Source organism: Puma concolor, chromosome B1 (assembly GCF_028749965.1).
Source record: "Puma concolor isolate L17-30 chromosome B1, mPumCon1.1.hap2, whole genome shotgun sequence".
Lineage (NCBI taxonomy): Eukaryota > Metazoa > Chordata > Mammalia > Carnivora > Felidae > Puma > Puma concolor.
The window spans coordinates 131386516-131410651 of NC_141670.1; the positions used below are offsets into that span (position 1 = coordinate 131386516).

The 24136-nt window shown below is 33.7% G+C and overlaps 1 protein-coding gene across 6 annotated transcripts in view; it reads right to left on the bottom strand.

The window, feature by feature from the left end:
- The window catches only part of CCSER1 (coiled-coil serine rich protein 1), a 1329329-nt gene that overhangs the window by 409967 nt on the left and 895226 nt on the right, over positions 1-24136 (bottom strand). The window lies entirely within an intron of this gene.

The window sequence follows — 24136 nt, forward strand, 5'->3', positions numbered from 1 at the left end:
AGAATAAGGACTGCCCTTGAATCTCCTTGAAAGGGACTATACCAGCTTTTCCACACCGCCCAGATGACTATCAGACATTGGGGACTTGAACTGTGAGTACAGTAGCTGAAGAAGGCTCCACCTGACATCCGGTCCTGTACAAACACTAGAGACCCTGAATCAAATTGATTAGGAAGAGAAGTAGACTGCTTCCTGCCAAGATGCCAGATGAAGACTTCTTACTTTAACTGAACTTGAAACCCTTCTTCCCTTAACTCTGGCACTGGCCTGGAAAGATAACACCATCATTTGTACCTCCCAGGCCATTGGTAAGCGGGGTAATATCTGATATTTAGAACAATTTTTATGTCAGGCTGGAAAAAATCTGACTGACCCCTGTTTTTTTTTTTTTTTAAATATGAAATTTATTGTCAAATTGGTTTCCATACAACACCCAGTGCTCATCCCAAAAGGTGCCCTCCTCAATACCCATCACCCACCCTGCCCTCCCTCCCACCCCCCATCAACCCTCAGATTGTTCTCAGTTTTTTTTTTTTTTTTTATATATGAAATTTATTGTCAAATTGGTTTCCATACAACACCCAGTGCTCATCCCAAAAGGTGCCCTCCTCAGTACCCATCACCCACCCTCTCCTCCCTCCCACCCCCCATCAACCCTTAGTTTGTTCTCAGTTCTCAACAGTCTCTTATGCTTTGGCTCTCTCCCACTCTAACCTCTTTTTTTTTTTTTTTTTTTTTTGTTCCCCTCCCCCATGGGTTTCTCTTAAGTTTCTCAGGATCCACATAAGAGTGAAACCATATGGTATCTGTCTTTCTCTGTATGGCTTATTTCACTTAGCATCACACTCTCCAGTTCCATCCACGTTGCTACAAAAGGCCATATTTCATTTTTTCTCATTGCCACGTAGTACTCCATTGTGTATATAAACCACAATTTCTTTATCCATTCATCAGTTGATGGACATTTAGGCTCTTTCCATAATTTGGCTATTGTTGAGAGTGCTGCTATGTGTTCTCAGTTTTTAAGAGCCTTTTATGGTTTGGCTCCTTCCCTCTCTAACTTTTTTTTTTTTTTTCCTTCCCCTCCCCATGGTCTTCTGTTAAGTTTCTCAGGATCTACATAAGAGTGAAAACATATGGTATCTGTCTTTCTCTGTATGACTTATTTCACTTAGCATCACACTCTCCAGTTCCGACCCCTGTTTTGAATGCACAAATGCAAGCATCCCTGCACATGAATCCATTAACAGTGCCTTCTCAGTGGAACTCGCGTGTGCCCAACAGGGCTTATCTTTGTGGTGGTTATTCTTCTCCTTGGGCCAACGAATGCTTAGATGGCTGGTGTATAGCCAGGCAATGACTCTTAAGTCATCTAGTTGTTTCCCTGTTATACCTCATTGGTCAACACCCCTGAATTTGTTGCTGAGTTAGAAAGGATCTACAAGGAGGCAGTGTTTCAAAATTAGCTTCTTTTGGTAGATCACTGCCCCTATGTCTAGGAGTAAGTGTCAATGAGGCTATAATCAGGAATCTCTCCTTGACTCGTGAAAGTATTGTAGAATCTACTGCTAAGACAATAGCTGCCCAACAAAAATCCTTAGACTCTCTGGCCAAAGTTTTCCTTGTTAATAGGAGAGACTTTATTTTTTTTTTAGCAGAACAAGAAATTGCCTGTGCTGTATCCAATACCACCTGCTACATCTTGACTAACATTTCTGTGAAGGTCAAAACTCAGTTACATAAGACCACCTAGCAAGCCACTTGAATTAAAAAGGTGGCTCCTTCAGTGGGGTCTTTGACTGATTTGATTTTGTTTGGTTTGGGTCTTGAGGACAATGACTCCAAAGTGCACTCCAAATATTGGAAATTATCCTGCTTCTAATAGTCAAGAGTAATCTCCCTGGTGTGTTGTAATCTCTCAAGGGCTTTAAATTCATGTTCACAGCTGCTAACCACCAAGCAAATGATCTCCCTAAAACTGGAAAGTTAGAAAAGGAACAAAGAGAATGACTGACTTAAAAACTGTGAACCTAAAGCCATGGCCTGTTAATATCACAAAGATTAAGCAAAAATGTCCCGACCTGTGAATACTACACAAAAAGTTTTGAAAAGCTTCAAGAACAAGAACTACAGAATGGTAGCTGAGAATGATTAATACCTTAAAATACATTTCTCATTTAACTTGAAAGTCTGATCAAAAGGGAGGAATTATCAAAAAGAAACAACTGGAACAAAAATCGAGTCACTTGTGCTAAGCCCCACATCAGCAAACCAAAACTTAATACCTAACCAGGAATGTATTAATACCAGGAATGTATTCTTTAACCAGTCGACTTGGAATTACCTGCTCATCCCTAGTGAGGTATTCCCCAATAATAAAACATTTTCTATCCCCTATAGGTAAGTTACCTAAGCCTGAAAGAATCAACTGTTGGCTAAAAAAAACTTCCTTTTTCTGCCTCCTTTCTGCCTTTAAAGACCTTCCCTTTTCTGCAGCTGTTGAGAGCTCCTTTCTATTTGCTAGATAGAATGCTGCCCAGTTCATGAACTGATGAATAAAGCCAACTTGATCTTTAAATTTACTCAGTAGAATTGTTGTGCTTAAAAAGAGCACTTAAAGGTATATAAAAATGGATTAGACTGCCTCAAAAGATGTCGATTGCTCCATCGTTGATGTAAGAATTGTCTCTAAGACTTTTGTACTATATATATGGTACTATCATAAATTTACTTAAATTATGAAAATCATTATTATAGCCTTTTCAATTCTGCATTCTGCAATAATACTAGTGTTACCCTAAGAGTAAATCATGCAATTAAAACAACCCTGAATTCTAGGTAGATATACTTTTGTTTGCATCCCCAAATAAACTCTATCTCTACTAAAGAAAATATATGACACATATTAGAAAATTTTACGTTTTAAGGAGTGAAATAGTTGTTTGTGAAAGTATCCTGCCTAGGAATTTACTGTAGCTGTTAAACCTTAAAATATCCCCTCAATTAACATCTTTAGTATTTTATGTGTAGCATTTTGTCTTGCCTAGCAGATGTCACACTTTGCCATGAATATATTTAACTATTTTATGATACATTTTCTAATTTTCATTTGTATCTTTTGTGATGGATTAAAATAGGACTTAATTAGATAGCTTCCTCAATAACAAGCTACATTAGAACATCATGTAGAAATGGAGTGTAGTCATCAAAGGCAATTAATGTAAAAATGTGGTCTGCAGGCCCTAACTTTTATTGCCATAAATATTGTCACTCCAAATGAATAATTTTCACTTCAAGGAAGGTGAGGATTGTATGGAATGTTCAAAATTCTCTCTTTAATCAACATGTAGATTAATACTTACTTTAATTTCAGAAGGTAAATATTTTATTTTTTTAGATTGACTCAAAGGTAATGTAAATTAACTATATACTGATACCAAAAATACAGTGTAATTCACAAGGCATAGCTTTTAAAACTTGTCGTCCTAAACCTGAAAAATTAAATAAAGGCTTAGAAAATAATTTTATTATTGGAGTTCTAAAAGAGCATTATTAGGGGCAATTGGGTGGCTCAATCAGTTAAGCATCTGATTCTTGATTTTGGCTCAGGTCATGATCTCAAAGTTTGTGAGATCTAGCCCTGCATCGGGCTTTGTGCTGATAGTATGGAACCTGCTTGGAATTCTCTCTCTCCTTCTCTCCCTCTGCCCCTTCCCTGCTCTCTCTCTCTCTGTCTCCTTCTCTCAAAATAAATAAACATTAAAAATATAATAATAAAAAATAAAAGAACATTTAAGTAATACCACTAAGTTAATAGCTTAAATCAAATATATTTGATATTTGGGATATTGTTTATACAGCTATAACACTCTAAAATAAACTATTATTGGGGCGCCTGGGTGGCGCAGTCGGCTAAGCGTCCGACTTCAGCCAGGTCACGATCTCGCGGTCCGTGAGTTCGAGCCCCAGCCCCGCGTCGGGCTCTGGGCTGATGGCTCGGAGCCTGGAGCCTGTTTCCGATTCTGTGTCTCCCTCTCTCTGTGCCCCTCCCCCGTTCATGCTCTGTCTCTCTCTGTCCCAAAAATAAATAAACGTTGAAAAAAAAAATAAAATAAAATAAAATAAAATAAACTATTATTTATTTTCCTGCTTCTCTATTATCTTTTCTCCATTATTATACTATATTTTCAAATCTCAAATGATGTGGTATAAGGAATGTGATATTGTGATTTATAAGAAATACATATACTTAGTCATTCAGATAACAAAAATAGATTTCTCATAGACATTTGCCCTTCATTGATAGTTCCTGGCTCACAGCTCTCAAAACCCTTGGAGCTTCCTGAGTGATAAGAGCTATGGGAGCATGTTTTGTTATAATATTTGGTCTCTTGCCCTAAGTTCCTGAAAAAATGCTTCAGAGTTATAGAGGTGAAACGGATATCTTATTATTCATAACAAGCCCTTTATACCCCAACTGGGTTTATGTTAATGAAGTGACTTGCAAAGCACCTAAGGATAGAGGGGCTGGTTACCAAGGGAACCAAAATGAATAAAGGGTTGTAACTTTCACTCCCATACCCTGATTTCTGGGGAAGAGAGAGGAGAGGGGAAGTTGAATCAATCACTAATGGCCAGGAAGTTAATCAGTTTTGCCTACATAATAAAGACTCCATAAAATCTCCAAAGAAGAGGGTTTGAGGAGCCTCCACATTGGGAACCAGAATGTTTCCATGTGTCACCATGCTGGGTCCCAAGCTCAATGAAGCCAGAAACTCCTTTGTTTAGGACCCTCATCTTATATATCGCTTCATCTAGCTATTGACTCATATCCTTTCATACCCTTTGTAATAAATTGGTAATCGAGCGAGTAAACAGGTTTTCTGGACTTCTGTGAGCTGTTTTAGCAAATTAATCAAACCTGAAGAGGGAGTTATGGGAACCTCTGATTTACAGCCATTCAGCCAGATGTACAGGTAACAAGCTGAAATTCCAACTGGCTTCTTGAGTTGGAAGGGGGTGTTAGAACCTCCAATTTGTAGCCAGTTGGCCAGAAGCACAGGTAACAACCTGAGCTTGTAACTGTTGTCTAAAGTGGAGGGTGGTCTTGTGGGTCTGAGCCCTTTACCTGCAGGATCTGATTCTCTCTCCAGATAGATAATGTCAGAACTGAGTTAACTCTCATATACCCTGCTTATGTTTGAGGATTGCTTGGTATTGTGTGTGAAACTCCAACTCCCTTATACTGAAATTGGGTCTCAGAGTATGAAAAGGAGCAGAAAAATAATTTGTCTAATATGAAAAAAGCTGAATGTCTACATTAAAAGATAATAATTCCATATACACACATACACTACCTAACCATTTATTTATTAGAAATAAAGCACACTTTTCACTATTTCTGTGTATCTATGGAGGGACTGCTTAATAAGAGTCATTTCATTTTACAAAGTTTAATAAGAAATATTTTACTTATTCCCAGGGCATATGTAATTTTCCCTCAGCTAACTTTTTTCATGAACAAGAACTTTCTCCTTTTTCAAAACAAGAAGCTATAAAGAAAACTAGTCTCAGTAGACCAGCTGAAAAACAGTAGCTGGCAAATTTATACAAAAGAAGTTTCAGGGAATCAATTATGATACCCTTAGTTTTAATCACTGTTCTTCTTGCCTACCACAAATCTATATTAGATATTAGGTAAGTGTCTAGTTTAACCACTTCCCAAATTTAATTTTCTAGGTTGCACTTATCAACTCTGCTCTTAAACGTTACCTCAAATGTTTGTGATATTTTTGTGAATTTTGATGGATGTGTTGAAATATATCTTTTATTAATCAGAAGACTTCAGGGCTCCAACTTTACACTTTTACTAAGATCCTCACTAAACATTATACATTTATACCATTCTCTGGATTTTGCTTCCTCTTGCCCTTTTTCTCTTTGTGTTCAATATATACCAAAAATTTTTAAAAAGGCAAATCGCAGACAGAACACTTAGAAACGACTTAACTCCCTTCTTCCACAAATTGAGAGAAGTAAATCCTTCTCAAATGGTTGTTCTGAGGAAAGCATGTATCACAATGCTTAGCACAAGTAGACTATAAATAGTGCTTGGATCATTTTCCCTATGCGTTTGTATTTAATCCCAAAGTCTAGCAATTTTACTTGTACTTCTGGCCATTTCCCCCTAGGTATTCTCCACATAACAGGTAGATTTACATGAGGCTTACACAGACACATTTTTACCAGTATTTTTTTACCTATCATTACCTCACGCAATCACTTTCTTTTCCTAAACTATTGCTTCATAAAATATTAGTTTATTTTTTTAATGTAAAGTAAGAAAGCAATATCACTTGGGATTTAACATACAAATTTGGCATCAATGAAATTTTATATTTGTACCGAAACAGGTGCCTCAATCTTACAATTAATCAGAATAAACTTATAGTAAAATATATTTGAATACATTCACAATACAAGGTAGAAATACCTACCAGGGCACCATGACAATTCTTACTTATTTGAATCTAACTCATTTAATAAGATAGTGAAACATTTTTTTCTTGAAGCAGATCCTTGCAAATTGGTTAAGAAAATGGAAGAGAGGATGGAACTGGAGAGTGTGATGCTAAGTGAAATAAGCCATACAGAGAAAGACAGATACCATATGGTTTCACTCTTATGTGGATCCTGAGAAACTTAAGAGAAACCCATGGGGGAGGGGAACAAAAAAAAAAAAAAAAGAGGTTAGAGTGGGAGAGAGCCAAAGCATAAGAGACTGTTGAGAACTGAGAACAAACTAAGGGTTGATGGGGGGTGGGAGGGAGGAGAGGGTGGGTGATGGGTACTGAGGAGGGCACCTTTTGGGATGAGCACTGGGTGTTGTATGGAAACCAATTTGACAATAAATTTCATATATAAAAAAAAAAAAAGAAAAAGAAAAAAAAAAAAAGAAAATGGAAGAGACACTTAATCAGATATCTGCTACTAAGTCTCAGACATGGTGAGCTTGCCTGTGGACCACTTCTATGAATTTGCAATTTAACGTGGAAAAGCTTAATGAACACATAGGATCCAAATGAGCGTGGCGCTGAAATTCTGGAGGCCTCTCTGAAATTTGGCCTGGTGACTACTATGGGGATTATCGAATATTTGGGATTTGTGATTCTCAATATTATGCTTTCCTAATCTTATTCATTCATAATGAAGTAATGGCTGCTGTATACAATCAAAACTGATTACATTCTACAATAAGTTTATAGCCATCAATGTAATGAGACAATTTTGTAAGAAAGATGAATCAGATTTTATTAGTCATATATTGAAATCTCAGAAAATAAGATGTAAAGAATATAAATAACATGTAGGAAATGATTCAGAACTAAAACTCAATCTCAATTTCCTCGAATCTCAGGACAGTAATCATATTAGAACACACACAAATACAAACACATGTACTCACACATGTTTAAGGAAGAAAGTAAGAATTAGCAATGAAAAAAGTTCTGTATTTTATTTGATGTTTTTAAATGCATCTCAACTAGTTCTGTGCATGTGAAACAGAAGATAGAATGACATGAAAGACCTAAAATAGTAACAGTAAAATTTTAGGAATCAAAAAGGAAGACCAGAGGAAACATTAAAGGGAGTAAGATGGGAAGGTAAAGTTCCTCTCATCTTCCTTTATTCTTCCTAAAATTTTACTAATTTTACTAATTCAATATTTGGAACACAATAAACCTCCATGAAGATGCTAAGATATTTATAGTTGGTTAGTAATGAGAGGGAATCAATATATTAAAAAGAGTTATGGGAGAAAATGTTATGTTTTAATGGACTTTAAACCCAAAATAGTGTGGATTGGAGAGTGGAAAAATAATCACCCATAATACAGACTAGGATAAAAAACAAAACAAAACAATTCAGCGGTTGAAAATGTTGAGTATGACTGTTACAAATCTCCAGCAGAACGCTCAACAATGTTGCCTAGCAATGAAACACTCCTAATCCTCTAAGAACATGGGTATGAACTGAAAGTCTTTTTAAATTCATTACCATGAGAATTATAATGTCATATCAAATATCTAAAACGAAAGTTAATTATCATCCTTACAAGAAGGAAAATAATATGCATGATGAAGAATTTTTATCAGCATTTGCATCATAACCATTTAAAATGAATTTTGGAATGTTCTGTTTAGTCTGAGTTTTTAGTTTTGGATAAAACTACAAAATTCCAATTTTCTAGTTATAAAAAATCAAAGTATTTCAGTACAAATTTATGGATGATAGCCAGTAAAAATGGGAAAGGAAACCTCACTTTTTACCACATTGTATAATTTGACACTGACGGTGACAACAAATAAAAATCAAAATTCACACACAATTTTGTAAAAGCAAAACAATGCTCAGTGAAGACATGGTTTTTAGATAAATAAAATTTTCATTTATTAATTATCTTTGGTATCTCACCTGGGAGCATGCTTGAATAGACACATACTTTTCATTTTTTTCTAGATGTAACCTTGTAATATTACCTCGTGGTTTAAATATAAAACCTTTGTTATGTTCAGAAAATACAGACAAAAGAAAATTCTTCCAATGGCAAAGAGATTACTATTTATATATACATATAAATTAAATAATGTACCAAAAGAAACATATTTAGAGCGTCTATTCTAGGTTGCAAGGATAGCTAGGAGAGATGAAGTTTGAATATAGAAACCGAGATAAAAAAGTTTAGAGAAGCTCGCAGACTGCTAATAGCTCAGCCAAGTAAACTCATTTAAAACAGAGGACCATGAATGCTATTACAGAGGTAACCACAGGTTGGGCACATAGGGGAAAGAAACAACACAAGGGCGGGGAATAAAGAGATGCCTCCTGAAGGAAGTAATGCTTGAACTAAGCCTTGAAAGTAGAGTAGGAATTCACAAGGTGAAGACAGGATGAGGATGTGTGGGGAGAGGATGAGGAAGTTGTACATAAAAGAAAAACTATTGACACAGTGTGAGGTGTGAGGGATGTCTTACTCAGTGGAATCCCAGATGTTCATAGCAGTTGCAGCAAGAAGTTTATGTGGGATTAAGGTGGATAACGGGGTGAAAAGTTCAAAAGCATCAGGTTTTGAGGAAATCATACATGATAAAATGTTTAAATTTTATACTCAAGAAAAGATGGACTGAGGAACTGAAAAAAATCACTATGATCAATATCATATCACATATTTTTGAACACCAATAAATAGAACAGATAGAGTATCACATAAAGAGCAGACAGAGTATCACATCACCTCTAAAAATTTTAGTGGAAATTTCCTACAAGGATACTCTCTACATAACCTAGTACAACCACCCAAACAGCAAATTAACATGGAAAACAATACCACCAATAGATTACCATTTAATATACACATCTCACTCAAGTTTTGACAACTTTCCAAATAATTTCCTCCTTAGAATTTTTTTTTCCTTCTGACCTACACTATACTCCAAGAATATGTTTCACTTTTTTTTTTTTAACGTTTATTTATTTTTGAGACAGAGAGAGACAGAGCATGAATGGGGGAGGGGCAGAGAGAGAGGGAGACACAGAATCGGAAGCAGGCTCCAGGCTCTGAGCCATCAGCCCAGAGCCCGACGCGGGGCTCGAACTCGCGGACCGCGAGATCGTGACCTGAGCTGAAGTCAGACGCTTAACCGACTGAGCCACCCAGGCGCCCCAATGTTTCACTTTTAAGGTCATATATCCTTTGTCGCCTTCAATCTGGAACTGTTCCTAAATCTTAGCTTTACTTTTGTGACCTTAATATGCTTTAAGAGTATGGCCAGTTAGTTTATTTGATATTTCTTTATGATCATTTTCAGATTCTGCACTTTGTTAGGTATATTACAAAAATAATTTTGACTTGTCCCATTACAAATAATCATTTGGTGAAGATGATGACTTCAGTCATCCCTGCAAAGTTACACTTTTCCCTTTGTAATTGATAAGTATTTGGGGGCCTACTTTAAGACTGAAAATATTCTATTCTCAACAAACTTTCTAGTTAGCATCTGTTGACAATATTAGTCTAAATCGATTACTGTTATAACAGTTGTCAAAGGGTGATTTTCTAATGCATCATTCTTTCTACATTTAATTGTCATTGTTCCATAAGAGAAAGTTTTCATTTCCCTCCATTTATTTAATATTTATTCATTTATATCGGTAGGGATCCAAGGGTTTCTATTTTATTTAATAGGTAATAATCTGTCATTATTACTATTTATTTTAGAGCTCAAAATTGTCCTAGATTTGCTCAGTGAAAACCCTTCTAGTTGGTTTCTACTTTTTTGTTTTGTTTTGTTTTGTTTTGTTTTGACAACAACCCAAATTTTTTGCAAACTGACTTGTAAATCAGGATAGTCCTGGTTCATCCTGGACTTTCACAGCCACATTCCCATAACCAGTCATTACTCTAAGAGCCCTGGTGCCTTTGAGTAGAAAATGGTATTTAAGATCTACATATTTGGTGAAATAATTTCTCCCGGGTGTCATTGCTTCTTAGCCCTTTCAAAAGACAAATCTAGGAAATATATATGTATATAAGCACATAAACATATAGATATCTCTCTATATATTTCTTTCTATATGTTAAAAATCCAAAGTACACACCAATGCCTCCAAGTTCAATCCAATACTACAGATATCAATTGGCCTCCACTATACAGTGAGAAATTGATGCCCATTATCATTAATGCATTTACTTGTTTACTCATTTCTTGTGTAACCAGTTTCTGACTCCATTAGTTGCTTCTTTACCCCCAAAACTCTTCAGGCCCACTGATGATCATGGCATCTCTTAGCCCTAATACTCTTGGTTCCTGCTCATCAGACCTTACTTTAAAAGTAAGGGAAGGAAAGGGAAGGGAGGGGAGGGGAGGGGAGTGGGGGGTGGGAATGCAAGTGAAGGGAAGAGAAGGGAAAGGAAGGGAAGGGAAGGGAAGAAAAGAATAGAAAAAGAAACCAATTAATATTTTTAAAAAGAAAAGTAAGAAGAATAGAAGACAAGGACAAGGTAGAATAAAAACAAAAACTTTACCTTGGATAACAACACCCAGGACTCTTCAGCTTTTGAATATTAAAATGTGTAGTTTAGTCTCAATATAGTAGTGAATTTTTTCCAAATATAAAGCCCCAGCCAATTCAGGCAGCAAGAATTCTGCCTCACAAAAATACAAATCTAAAGTTTATTAGGAAGAAAAAGTATTTCACTGTATATTTTCTTACTATTTATTGACCTAGAACTTATAAAAAAACACAAAAACAAACAAAAAAAAACAAAGTGAAGAAATCTCAAGTCTCTTACAAGTCATATATTTTAAGATCAGGAATAGTTTTATTTTTCCCCTTTCATATTTGAAATAATATAAACTAAAAGTTCTATCTCAACTTAAATATTATTACTTTCACAAAACTGTCCCAATACCCCAAGAAGCGGTTAGATGCTTCTTCAAAATGAGCACCTAATCCAGTAGTTACTCCAAGGGAAGGCCTATTCTCATTACCTATCTATGTCTGCTCCACTTGACTGTAAGGTCTTTGAAGGCAAGAATGGCTATCTCATTTGTTTTCGTATTACAACACCAACAGAGGGCTTGGAAGAATTAAAAAAAAAAAAAAAAAGTGCTGCATACATATCTCCCCAGAGAATGAATAAATCAATTCTTTAGATCTCATTCTAGTTTCAGGGCAACTGTGAAGTCAATCTAAAGTTAGAAGTTCTCTAGTGCTATAATATTAGCACTTACTCTCCTAACATTGGTTTCCTGACTTAAATTCAACACTGCATTATTCACATGTTTACATTAATGCCCTCTATGACCTTTTGTGTACTATAAAAATCCTTATCCATCTTATATTTGTGTGGGTTTGTTTTTTATTGATTTCCTAAGTTAATTAACTCTGTGCTACTCACCCTTGAACTTCATTTTATTTACAGTCACCAAGGGCATTTGAACCATGCAAAAGTCTTTTCTCTAATAGAACAACAAACAAATTTAAACTTCTGTCATTTTACAAAATGATGAATATATTCCTTATTCATTTCCTAGCTCTTTCAGTAAGATATTAGAATCCATTGGACTGCAGTCCAAAACGAATCTGGGTTGTCTTGGTATTCAATATCTAGCTATCATGTGTGTGTATATAAAGTTCTGGTATTGGTTATCTTTTTTAATCTTTAAAAAAACATATAAACTCAGTATTTTCATATCCATTTTAAAGTTGGGATTTATGAGCTGAGATACTTTCAATGATTTATCCAAAATCACACAAGTGGCTGAATGGCTATCTACTTTAGTATATAAACTCCAAATCACATGTCTTTCACTATCTCACCCCAATTGTTTCCCTAGCTTTTTATTTTGAAATGTTTCAAACTTATTGGAAGGTTGAAAGGCTAGTTCAGTCCTCATTGGTATACACTTCACCAAGACTCGCCAATTATCCTGCTTGCTTTGCTTCTTGCTCTGTATCTAATTCTCTTTTTCTCACATTTTCTCTAGATATATAGAGATACAGATATATACATATATGCACATAGAATTTTTTTTCTTTGATGAACCATCTGAACATAGTTGCATATACCAGAATATTTCACACTTAAATAATTTAGCTTGTATCTCCTAAGCACAAGGAAATTATATTCTGATAGTATTCATAGTATTCTTGCCACAAATATTTAACCTGAATCAAACAAGGAAGAAACTATTAGACAAAGCCAGAGTAAGACGTGTCCTAGAGAATAATAAAGTTGGAATCTTTAAAAATATTAACACACAAAAAAAGGATGGGAGGACTATTCTAGATGAAGGGAGAATAAAGTACCATGGAAACTAAACACAAAACAGGAGTTTTAATTGGATCCTCTACAAAAAAATGAAAATAAAAAAAAAAAACAGCTATGAATGACATTTTGAGGACAGTCGGAAAAATATGAATATAGGTGGCATGTTAGATAATATTCCATTATTCATACTAGTGTTTTTCAGAACCAAAATAATAAGTGTGTCTATAACACTGTATTTTCTCTAAAACTGCCTGTGTACATATTGAGATTCACAAGAACTGTGGTTTTATGTTTTCTCTAATATACATGCACATATATATACAGACCAAAAAGGATTATGTGTTTTTATTCTTTTTATAAATACAGAATGTGAATGTCTATAAATCTTTTTATGATACATCAGAGTTTTAGATAGAGCTACGGAGGTAAAAAAAGCAATTTAAATTCGACACTTTGTTTTATGTTCAGATAAGATTAAGTCAGGTTAAATATGTTCAGATATTTAACTAGTTATTATTAACACTAGCAATTTATATAAGACACTTGATTATTTTCTTCCCAATAGTGGGACAATAGATAATTTCTTCTCTTACAATAAACACGGCTTTTTTGACCAGCTATTCAGTCATATACACAGCAAGTCTTTCAAAAGATCAGAGACATATGGATTGGGATTATTAAATATATAAAGTTTATTTTATTCATACCATTACATATATAAAAAATTTAATTACACAAAATATTTTAGAATCTAAAGATGGAAGGCTATACAAGAGAGAAAGAGAAATGACCATGACGACGAAGAAGGGGAGAAACTATAAAGAACAGAGGGAAAAAAAAAGTAAATCAACATAATAAATCTTCAAAATTGATAAAGATCTGTTCAAGTATATAAGAATTTTCTTCCTAATCTAGTCACAATGTGGAATATAATGAAATTTAGGTGTAGGTTGGAGCATTATAAGTTCAAATTAGACAATTACATGAATGTTCATTAATTATACTCATAAAGGCTTAACTGAAATAGTGATTCTTTGTTGCTGATTATTAATACATGTATTTAAAACAATAAATAGAAATAAGCCATTTGGAGTTTGTTCTTTATAAAAAAAAATTTCTCCAATACTGCTGACATAGGGTCTGATCATTTTTTTTAATCAATTGAAACTGAATTTGAATATCACAGACATAATTACATTATTTTTGTACTGTTAGCTATTAGCTTTTTTGTAAATAATAAGTATTCAAAAGTGTATTTTAAAACTATATACCTAAGAAGAGTCAGAGCTCTGTTTATATGATCAGTAGCCCTAATTAAAATAATCATTCATAAAATATTCCTTGAATTGAATTTAAAGAGATATTAAAAAAAGACAATATATAAATAAAGAGTAGATTAACTTCTACAGGAAAATTTCATGTCCAGAACTTAGAAGTTCTTAATCAGTACAGTCTATGGCTATATTTTTCTACATAAATAGAAAAGAATAGACCCCTTATTTATTTTGTCAAGGTAAAGCACATTACCATGTGAAGAGCAACCATTTCACCCTATTCTACTCTTGTTGTCTTTATCAGCTCAGCTGTTAATGCTAAATTTCCATTTCAACCCTAGAATTGTCTTTTGTCTTTCCCTAGCTCTTTATACGGAAGAAACCATTAGTGACGTCTGTGTTGTTGTTTTTTTGTTTTTTTGAAATTCTTTAACCAACCTCTCTGCTCATTGTTATATTGGTTCCATGCCTTAGTTTAAATTTCCGTTATTTCTTACATTGTTATTGCACTAAACTCCTAACTCCTGTGATTTCTTTGCTTCTTGTCTTTACACCCTTAACTTATCCCAGACTCTACTTCCATAATTGATGTCAAAAATGCAGAATTTCATCTTCTTATTTCTTTGTCATACTCGGCTATCTATTCTTTCCCCAATTCCTTCCTTGCTAATACAATCCTGATTTTGATCCTATATGGAGTAAATCACATTTTGGGAAACTGGGAATCATATTTCACATAGGAATTGGTAATTCCATTCCCATAATCAGTGGTCATTTTCTAAATAGGCTTATGGAAGGATTTTGGATATTGACACAGAAGGAATCTACTGGCTAAAATTTCTAGGCAAAGTCCTTGTCAAAAAAAAACCATGAAAAATAAATAATAACTTTAACCCTTACCTTTGGACACTGTTAACTTGAGAATGTGATGCTTGAAATTAATTCACACAAAAGTAATGGAGGAGAAAGAATTGCAAAGAAGCAGAGTGAACAATTGAATTTACTATCCCTAGATCCACTCTGTCTCTAAGCCTTCTTGTTATGTGAGTTAATAAATATCCTAATTCTTCTTTCAGTCAAGCTTTCTTCTATTACTTGAAGCATAAATAAATGATTCTATTCAGAATTCCTGATGATCTTCCTAATTACCCACCTGAGAAAATTCACAATATTTGGTATAGAATTCAAAGCATCTTAGTCATCACAATCTGGATCTATATAACTGTCTTCACATGACTGCTTTCCCCTTCACTCATCTGCCTTCAGATGAGGGAACATTCAGAAATTTGTTCCCAGGGAACATTCAGAAATTTGTTCCCAGGGAACATTCAGAAATTTGGGGCTATAGGTGTTTTACTTCTCTGTGTCCTTTGTACTGTAACCTAAATGAACCATGCTAACCACTCCACTTTCCCCTCTTAACCTTAAACCTGACTCATTCTTCCATCTTCAACTTCAATGCTATCTCCAGTGCCAAATCTTATTTGACTCTTAGGATTAGAACTAAACATTTCCTCCTTTGTGTTTTTAATCTCCAAAACAAGTTACTTACATTTTACTTTAAGAATCACATCATGCAAGCATCTAGTAACCCCCATCACCTGCCCTGTATACCACTACATTCTTTTTGTTTAGTGGGAGGGGCTTCATTAAACCTGAAGAAAATTCAGGCAGTGACTAATGAAGTACTGAAGTTTACATCTATTTATCTTTGTAAAATGTACAGATTATTGTTTTTATCTTGAAGGAGAGAATAGAATTTAATATAATAGCCTCATGAAGGGGGTGCCTGGGTGGCTCAGTTGGTTAAACGTCTGACTCTTGATCTCCCAATTCCTGAGGTGGAGCCCTGTATTGGGCTCTGCAATAACAGTGTTAAGCCTTCTTGGGGCTCTCTCTCTCTCTCTCTCTCTCTCTCTCTCTCTCCCTCTCTTTCTGCCCCTCCTGTCTCTCTCTCTCCTTTTCACAAAATAAAAAGCAAACATTTAAAAATAAATTAATTAAAAAGTAAAATAAAATAGCCTTACGAAATAAAGAAACTACTAAGGATAATAAAAAGATGAAATACATTTGGTTGGTTTGTGTTTGCTTTTCTTGTTGTTGACTCTGCAGGGGGAAAGGCTAGAGAGGCAGAAACTGAAGGAAGTGATTCAGAAGGAAACATGTGAGACGGGGTCAAAGCTGATTTAAGTGAAAGTTGACATTGAACACCACTCTTGCAGCACAGCCCAGATCACAGACAGGGCAGAGACCCATGGCTTCAAGTAGGAGGACAGTAACAGGAATAGCAAGATTGGACTCATGGTTGGATACTTTAGCCTCTCTGGGCTTGCCAGAAATATTTCATTGGGGCATTTTTCAGAAGGGCTAAGGGTCTGGGAGTGGTGTAATTCCTGTTGGGAAATGTGAGCATTTATGTTAATGTGACCATAGGTGCCCCAAAGCAATAAGACTGCTGACATCTGAGGCACCTCCATATTCTATTGCATCTATAACAATACCTTATACCTAGTAGGTATGCAATAACTATTTGCTTGAATGAACCAAATACATTTGTCTAATTCTTTGATTAACCATGACCAGTCAGTACATCCTTGGTCATCACTCATGAGGCAGAACTCAACTTGAGTTGGGAAATATTTTATAAACCTCAAAAAATTTTATAAAATAAATATAACTATAATGTGTAATAATAAAAGAATTGAGCAAAGTTTTTTTTTGTTTATTTGTTTGTTTTTAGGAGCAAGAAGCATAAAAGGTAGGAAAAGAAGTAGCAAGGGCACTCAAAATCTCCAATTTGTAGAATTTTTTTAAATTACCACATGGCAAATGCAAATTTGTGCCTGCAACACTTTGCTGTCAGAAGAAATTGATCTCTGTGTGAATGATAATACTTAAGCTCATGGCCTTTCTGAGGAAATGCACCTGCAGCAGAATGACAAACGAGGGGAGGCCGATTATTTGGCACATGGTCAGGATGGTTACAGGAACCTGTTTTGAAAAAGAAGCATAGTCTCCTGAATAGAAATGACTGAATTCATATTTTTCAGGATTTCTCAATTCTATCTCATATATTGCCTGGACTTATTTTATCCATACGGTGCCCTTGGTAATTTCAGAGTGAAATCATAGGGATTTGTGGATTATTTGCGGATTCTGATTTGAAACCACTGTAGCTTTTTGGCCAACCACATTCCTCTGATTGTACTTTATATGAGGTGACACATGGTTCAACTTGTTGCTATCCAGGGGATGATGGCAGAGCAAGGACTGAGTCAATTACAAAGAGCTGTTTCCAAACTGAGGATAAATGGTCTTTGTCACAAGGCATCTTCCTAGACATTCCTGCTTTCCTGACTCTGTTTTACTCCTGAGTGACAACAAAAATATATCCTGAAAAACCTATCATGTCCACTTCAAGTTTTTGTATGCAGGCACTATATCTTCAATCTTAGGTTTATTTATTTACTTTTTTACTTTACAAGCATCCATATTGGTGTCACGCACTTTGTTGTGAAGTATTCAGTGTTATGTAGTTTGTAAATTGGTAAAGCATATCTGATAATCCCAAACTTGTGACAGAATAGTTGATCTAATCTCAATTGTTTCAGCCATTCTTCAATAAAACTCATCTAAAAATTTCCATTCTCATCTTATTTAGTCTATAACTCATTATATGATGTAACTATGGGTACTATATCATTCTAAATGATGACTATCTCCTAATAAATACAATGGCATATATTCCATCTTATCTTAGAGCCATATGATCTCACGCTTTCAAACTTTTCCTATTTTTCATCTATGATTATCTCAGGTATTTTATGGTAATAGCTACTGAAGTATTTTTGCTAATTTAATGTGGAAACTGACAAGAAATTCTTATCATTGTAAAATATAAAAATACAATATTGGGGGCTATTACTGCAAATGTAGACATTTGAGAAATAGGAAAATAATGTAAAAGAAAAAACACTGAAACATGGACAGTAATTAAATCGCTCATGTGGTGTTAGGGGTTTGGTATATTTCATCTTCTAAATTTTCTTGTGTAAGTAAAAAAGGGAAAACAGAAAGCAAAGCAGCCTCCTACTTGTTTAGGAGGGTTAACAGAGGCTTTTCAGATGTTGAAGTTTACAGGAATATTTGCTGTATTCATTTTGCTTATTCGTATTTCCTAACACGACAATACACTTGCATGGTTTTTCTTATTAGAAAAATGGAGTTTTAAAACATTATATATGGAAGTTATATTTTTAGATAGAAAAACAGGTATAGATCTAACTCTAATTTATCCATATTTTTTTTTCTTCCTATGATCAAAATAAATAGGTAGATATCAAGGGCCTGATATTGGAATATACCTTCACAGTCTATCCACCATCTAAAATTTACATGAAACCAAATTGTTTTGAAAGGAGAAGATACACTTGATATTTTCCAGGCTTCAATTAAGACTTTCTTGTGATTTATCGGAACTCTGAAATTAAAATATGTTTTAAAAAGAGCTAATTCTCATGTCTGATTAAGTAGACTTTTTAAAAAAATCAACACATGTAGCTTAATTTTACAATTATGTGCAGAAGTTTTCATTTCTTTAGGTTATGACTGAAAATACATTCTATTCTTCTAATTTGTATTTATTTGTAAGCTATAAAATAATTTCATTCTGGATGAATCCCCTTGGCTATGTATAATGATATATCTGTATGATATAATAGATGAATTTCTGAAATTTTTATGTAAGACATTTTTCTTAAATTTAAGTAAAGGCACTATGGAAGTGAGTTAGGCATGAAATAGATTCTAATGCAAAAAATCCTCTCATTAGCCAGGTACTTCTTAATTTGCTGTACAAACATGAATGTTCATATACTATATATTTTCAATGCAGGGTTTGTATGGACCTGTAATGCTGCATACATAACACTTTTTACTATAAGAACTCCTGATATGTAATATTTATAACACTAATAACAATAAAATTGCCAAGATATTTTTTTTTAGCAGGAATAATGTTGGATTTTATTGCAAAGCAAGCTTCCATATATAAACTAGTTTTAATGAGGTTCCCCCCCCCAGGTATATATTATTACACATGATGTTTCATGCAAATTATATAGAAATTAAAATACAGTATATATTACTTATATAAAATAAGTATTAATTATTTAATAATTCTTGATGCAATGCATTTTTTAAAACTTGTACTAATTTAAGTGTATAATAAATTTGTACATTTCAAAAACATAGGTACTAATTCAATATATTAATTGAGCTAGAAGTAAAGTTTAATCCTTTGTAATAGTTTTAAAATATAAAATAAATAAAATTTAAGTCTATTTGAGCGAGAATGTAGCTCAAATTGAATATTTCTATTTGTATTTTCAATTCACATAGGACTTACTTTCCATGAAGTTTTTAAAACATATTAACTTTGCTTTCCCTTTAAAACAAGTAGCATGTAGAGAAAAGTAGCTCAAAGGAAGATAACAGAATTAGGTTAAATCATAAAGGAAGGCTGTGTTCTTTTTCAAGTTAAGTGAGCGAAAAGGTTTAAAGTGGATCAAATTTTGATGTCATAAAAGTTAAATCCATCTAGGAGAGACTTTGACTCTCAGCTCATGATGCTAAATTTCATGCGATATTTCCCAAATATGGCTACTGAGACTTGATGAACCAATCACGAAAACCTTTGCTGATTCATTTGTTCATCCTTTCACACACATTAAAAGAGAGTCTACTACTAAGGCAAAGATTGTTGTAAGTGCTAAGGTATAAAAATGAATGAGACACGGGTCCTGCCCTGAAAGACTTTATCAAATTACGAAAATATAATTCGCTAAATCAGGTATTTTTATATAGTGTAGTACATGATTGAGACAAGAGTATAATGGATTGGGAGCATAGATGAGCAGCAGCGAGGTCAATCTGAAATGGGAAGAGGGAGACGGTGATGCTTGCGTCAACCTTAAAGTATTCCTCAGAGTCAGCCCGGTGGGAAATGCTGATGAGGTGGAGAGGACAAATGGACTGCATTTTGGGCAGAATAATAGCTGACTGTGTAAAGACGTGTAGGTATGAGAAATGCTGTATTCAATTCAGTAGGATGAGTCTTATAGGAAAAATTTGCATCATTTTTTAAACAACGTAGGGTTTCGTATAGTTACATTTGTATTGTATTTTCAGTTGCGTAGATGCATCTCTCTTCTGAAGAGGATTGATGACAATATCTGAACTTTTTGAAGACAGTCATACTCTATTACAGTTTAATAACATTTAGAAAGGAAAATGCATTAACAATTAGTATATAATGTGTGCATCAGAAAAAAGATGTCTTAACTTTAGAGTACTATCGATATTGTATTTTAGTATAATATTCCAGGAATGAAAATCATAGGAGTCATGGAACAGATGGACACCATCAGACAAAGCAGTTCTATTATTGCACTTAATCTGCCAGTGTGTTCTGCCCGCAGTAAATATGAACTCTTTAGAATGGCATATAATTAGATAAACAAAAGCCAGCACACTAGTTCTGGGTTTAATTAAATTAGGTTGACACTATATCAATGTTAGCTCCAAAACACTGACTTTAATTTCATAAACACATAAATCTGTCTCAGTTACATACAGCAGAGTCGAAGGTATTTTCCTTTTGTAAACTGTGTAGTGACAAAATTAAACACCTGAATATTAACTCCCTTCAACTAACACAAAAGCAACTGCAAAGGAATAGAACTAAGGATACTGTATGGTTATTCTGAAAGAAAGAACGTCACACAAATACATTTAGTGATAAGAAAAATGAGTCACTGAGAGATTAAGCAAGTTGCCCAGAGTCAAAGTCAAGATTATGAAGAAATATTTAGTGGTTGCCTAGTCTTATGCCAGACTTTGTGTCAGACTCTAGGCTTCCTACCTTTATGCTATAACATGAGACATTTTAAATGTCTTCATCTCTGCAATACAAAGATGAATCTCTCATTTTACGTTAAATAACTTCCTCTAATTATTAGTAAAATGACTACACTCATTTCTGCAAAGTTCTAATTCCTAGAGAAGCATTTAGATTACAATAAAGAATTAAGGTATTTTGGTAAATATTTTACAATTCTTTTGTATTTTTTCTCATGAGTAATTCTTTGGATAAAAAAATATTTTTAAGTAGCAGTGCTGTAATGAATCTAATCAAACTGCAAAGTAAGTAATGAGACAAAATGAAATATTTAATGAAAACTATGCTATTTGAAAGAAAATCAATTTGTCCATAAAATCCATGGATATATTCATTGGCATAGATACAGTAAAATAGCTGAAATAAAATATACTTGCTTTTACTAAAAAGATAGCATTGAACAAACATAATTATGTCATAATAAAGGCCCAACTATAATTTGATCCTACTCTCTTTCCAATATTTATTCAGTGGAGAAGTTGCCTGCCTTGTATGAGAGTTTAGCCAGGTCTCATGAATTTTTGCTCACGTTTGGATAAAGTCTTAAAATAACAAACTTTACTTAAAAATTAAGATTGTCCCTTGTAAGATGGCAATCAATACTAAGATCCTACCATATTCCTTTAACTTAAAATTTTCTCACGTGTCCAGATCAGGCCTGTATTTGGTGGCTGTGTGCCTTCAGGACAGAAAAATAATGTGGTTGGGTCTTCATTGCTGCTCTTTTTCATAACATATATGCTAAGTCAGACACATAGAAAATAATATTATTTACCTTTGACCTTCCTGGTAATGAGTTAAATGTATGGTTATCTCTTGGAATAAAAAAGCAAAAAACTCTCCCAAAAGATTTTGACTCATATTTACACGGTGATGGGTTGTAGTTTTCACTTGCTTCAGATTATATTTGATAGGGTTTCTCCTTCTAGTTTTGGCTGTGTCATTTTAAAAATAGGATTCTTCTGAGAATCATATTAAAATGAGAGAAAACATGCTTGATGTATGCATATTGTTTTTCAAATTATACATTATTGAAGCAGCAAGCTACATGGAAGAGTCTAAAAAATAAAATTACTGAAATATATTATACACTAATAATGAATTACATACCTTCAATTACATACCTGCTAAGCTCAACAAATGAGTGTCAATAGTAAACTATCTTAAATTTGGTCAATAATTTTCTATAACTACAAGTCTGCAAAGTTGGTAGAAATCAAGTTAAGACTCGGTGTTAGTTTCTAGGGACCTGTTAGTATTTACTTCTGACTTTTGAATTCACATCTTAGCCAATAAGGATAATGTGTTATAATAAGGTTTAAAGACATGCATATATTCCTGAATCAGGAATAGTACGTCAGATCCAAATTCCATTCCAAATACCAAAATGGGATATGTCCTTAAAATGTCACAAAATAACTTCAAATTTTCAATATATTTTAATATATCACATAGGAATATATTATATAGAATATAGTTAATATATGTTTAATATATGGGAATAAATTACATAGAAAATAATAGGAATTATTTTAGGTGGGGTAGTCTGAATTATTTTCCAAAATAAGTCTCTCCAGTCGTTTTGAGAAGACAGGATACTCCATTTTTACATGAGTGGCCAAAAAAATAAAAACAAAAACAAGAATACATGAAATTATAAAAAGCTAAGAATAATAAAAAGTAAAGCGTGCTTTTTATTATAGCACTAAATAAATATCGGGCAGAAACAATTACACATTTATTTTAGTTTTAGCTAGAAGTAAGGTTGGAAACATGTCAAATTTCAAATATACCTGCTTCTACCAGATACAATATAAACATAATGTCTATCCTAAAAGAGTCCAAGAGAAAATAAAACACTTGTGGATTCTGTTACAAAGTACAAAATGGGGAAAAAAGTTTGATTATTCATTCAGTTACTTTGATCTCCTCTAGATGTTAGTTTTGTGACCTAAAAATGAACTGCCCACAGTTTCTTGAGAGAACTTATTGTGCCCAGAAAGTTAAAACAAAATTTTTTAAATATCTAACTCAAGTGATAGCTTTGGGGGAGAAGCTATGACAAAGTAAATAGATACTATAAAATTTTCTCAATAATTCAAAGTAATTATATTACTACATAACTTAACCACTTAAAAATGCTCTCCTTTTTAAAGTAAAGATTATTTTTAACATTGTGTAAATTCATCTAAAAGTTAAATAAATAAGTAATTATACTTTAGCTCAAAATCCATTATTTATGATTGCATACTAAGATTAAATAATGCATATTCTGAAAACCAGGGAAAGAACTTTTCATTCAATTAATGGAGATTTAGCACATAACCCAAGTGAAATATCACAGTTTATTCATATTCTGTGTCACCTGTCATTAAATAATAAAACGAATTAATAGCCATACCCTTCTGCTATAAAAAGGAGAAAATATGGAACACTTTTCTCTTAGCTAACAACTTCGTCAGCTGACAAAGCAGATAGATTCTTAATGGGAGACTCCTTTGAAAGTGTCAGGATATTGAAAAATCTTTTGATCTATATTAGTAACATTACTAATATTCGGGAATGTGGACTAGAAACAAAAATAATTCATTTTTCATTATTATTTTGCCATCGTGAAACCAAGCATCAAATTGGTAATAGCAGGAAAAGTTTACAGGTAATAATTTGCATTACAGAGCTAGATGATAATATAAATCTCCAGTGGGAGGCCGGGTGGGGAAGGATGTTTAAAGTCTCCACAGGAGGACAAAAGATGTTAGCAAACACCTTATATTCTACTATGTAGAATTTAGTTAAGAAACCCAAATATTCAAATTACAACATCAACACTTTTATTAAACACCCATTTTTGAATGGCTCTTTTCCAAGTCAGAATTTATAGGGAGGAAGGGAGGAAAGAGGGACAGGGAGGGAAGGAGAGAGAGATTTACCTATCTAGAATACACAAAAGCAAACATATTTTTAAGGTACTCATTCTCTCCTCTTCAAACTCTTCCCCTGATTGCTACACCATCCTGGTTTTATTTTGTTTCTGGCTATTATTTTTCTATCTCTACCTCAGGTTTCTCT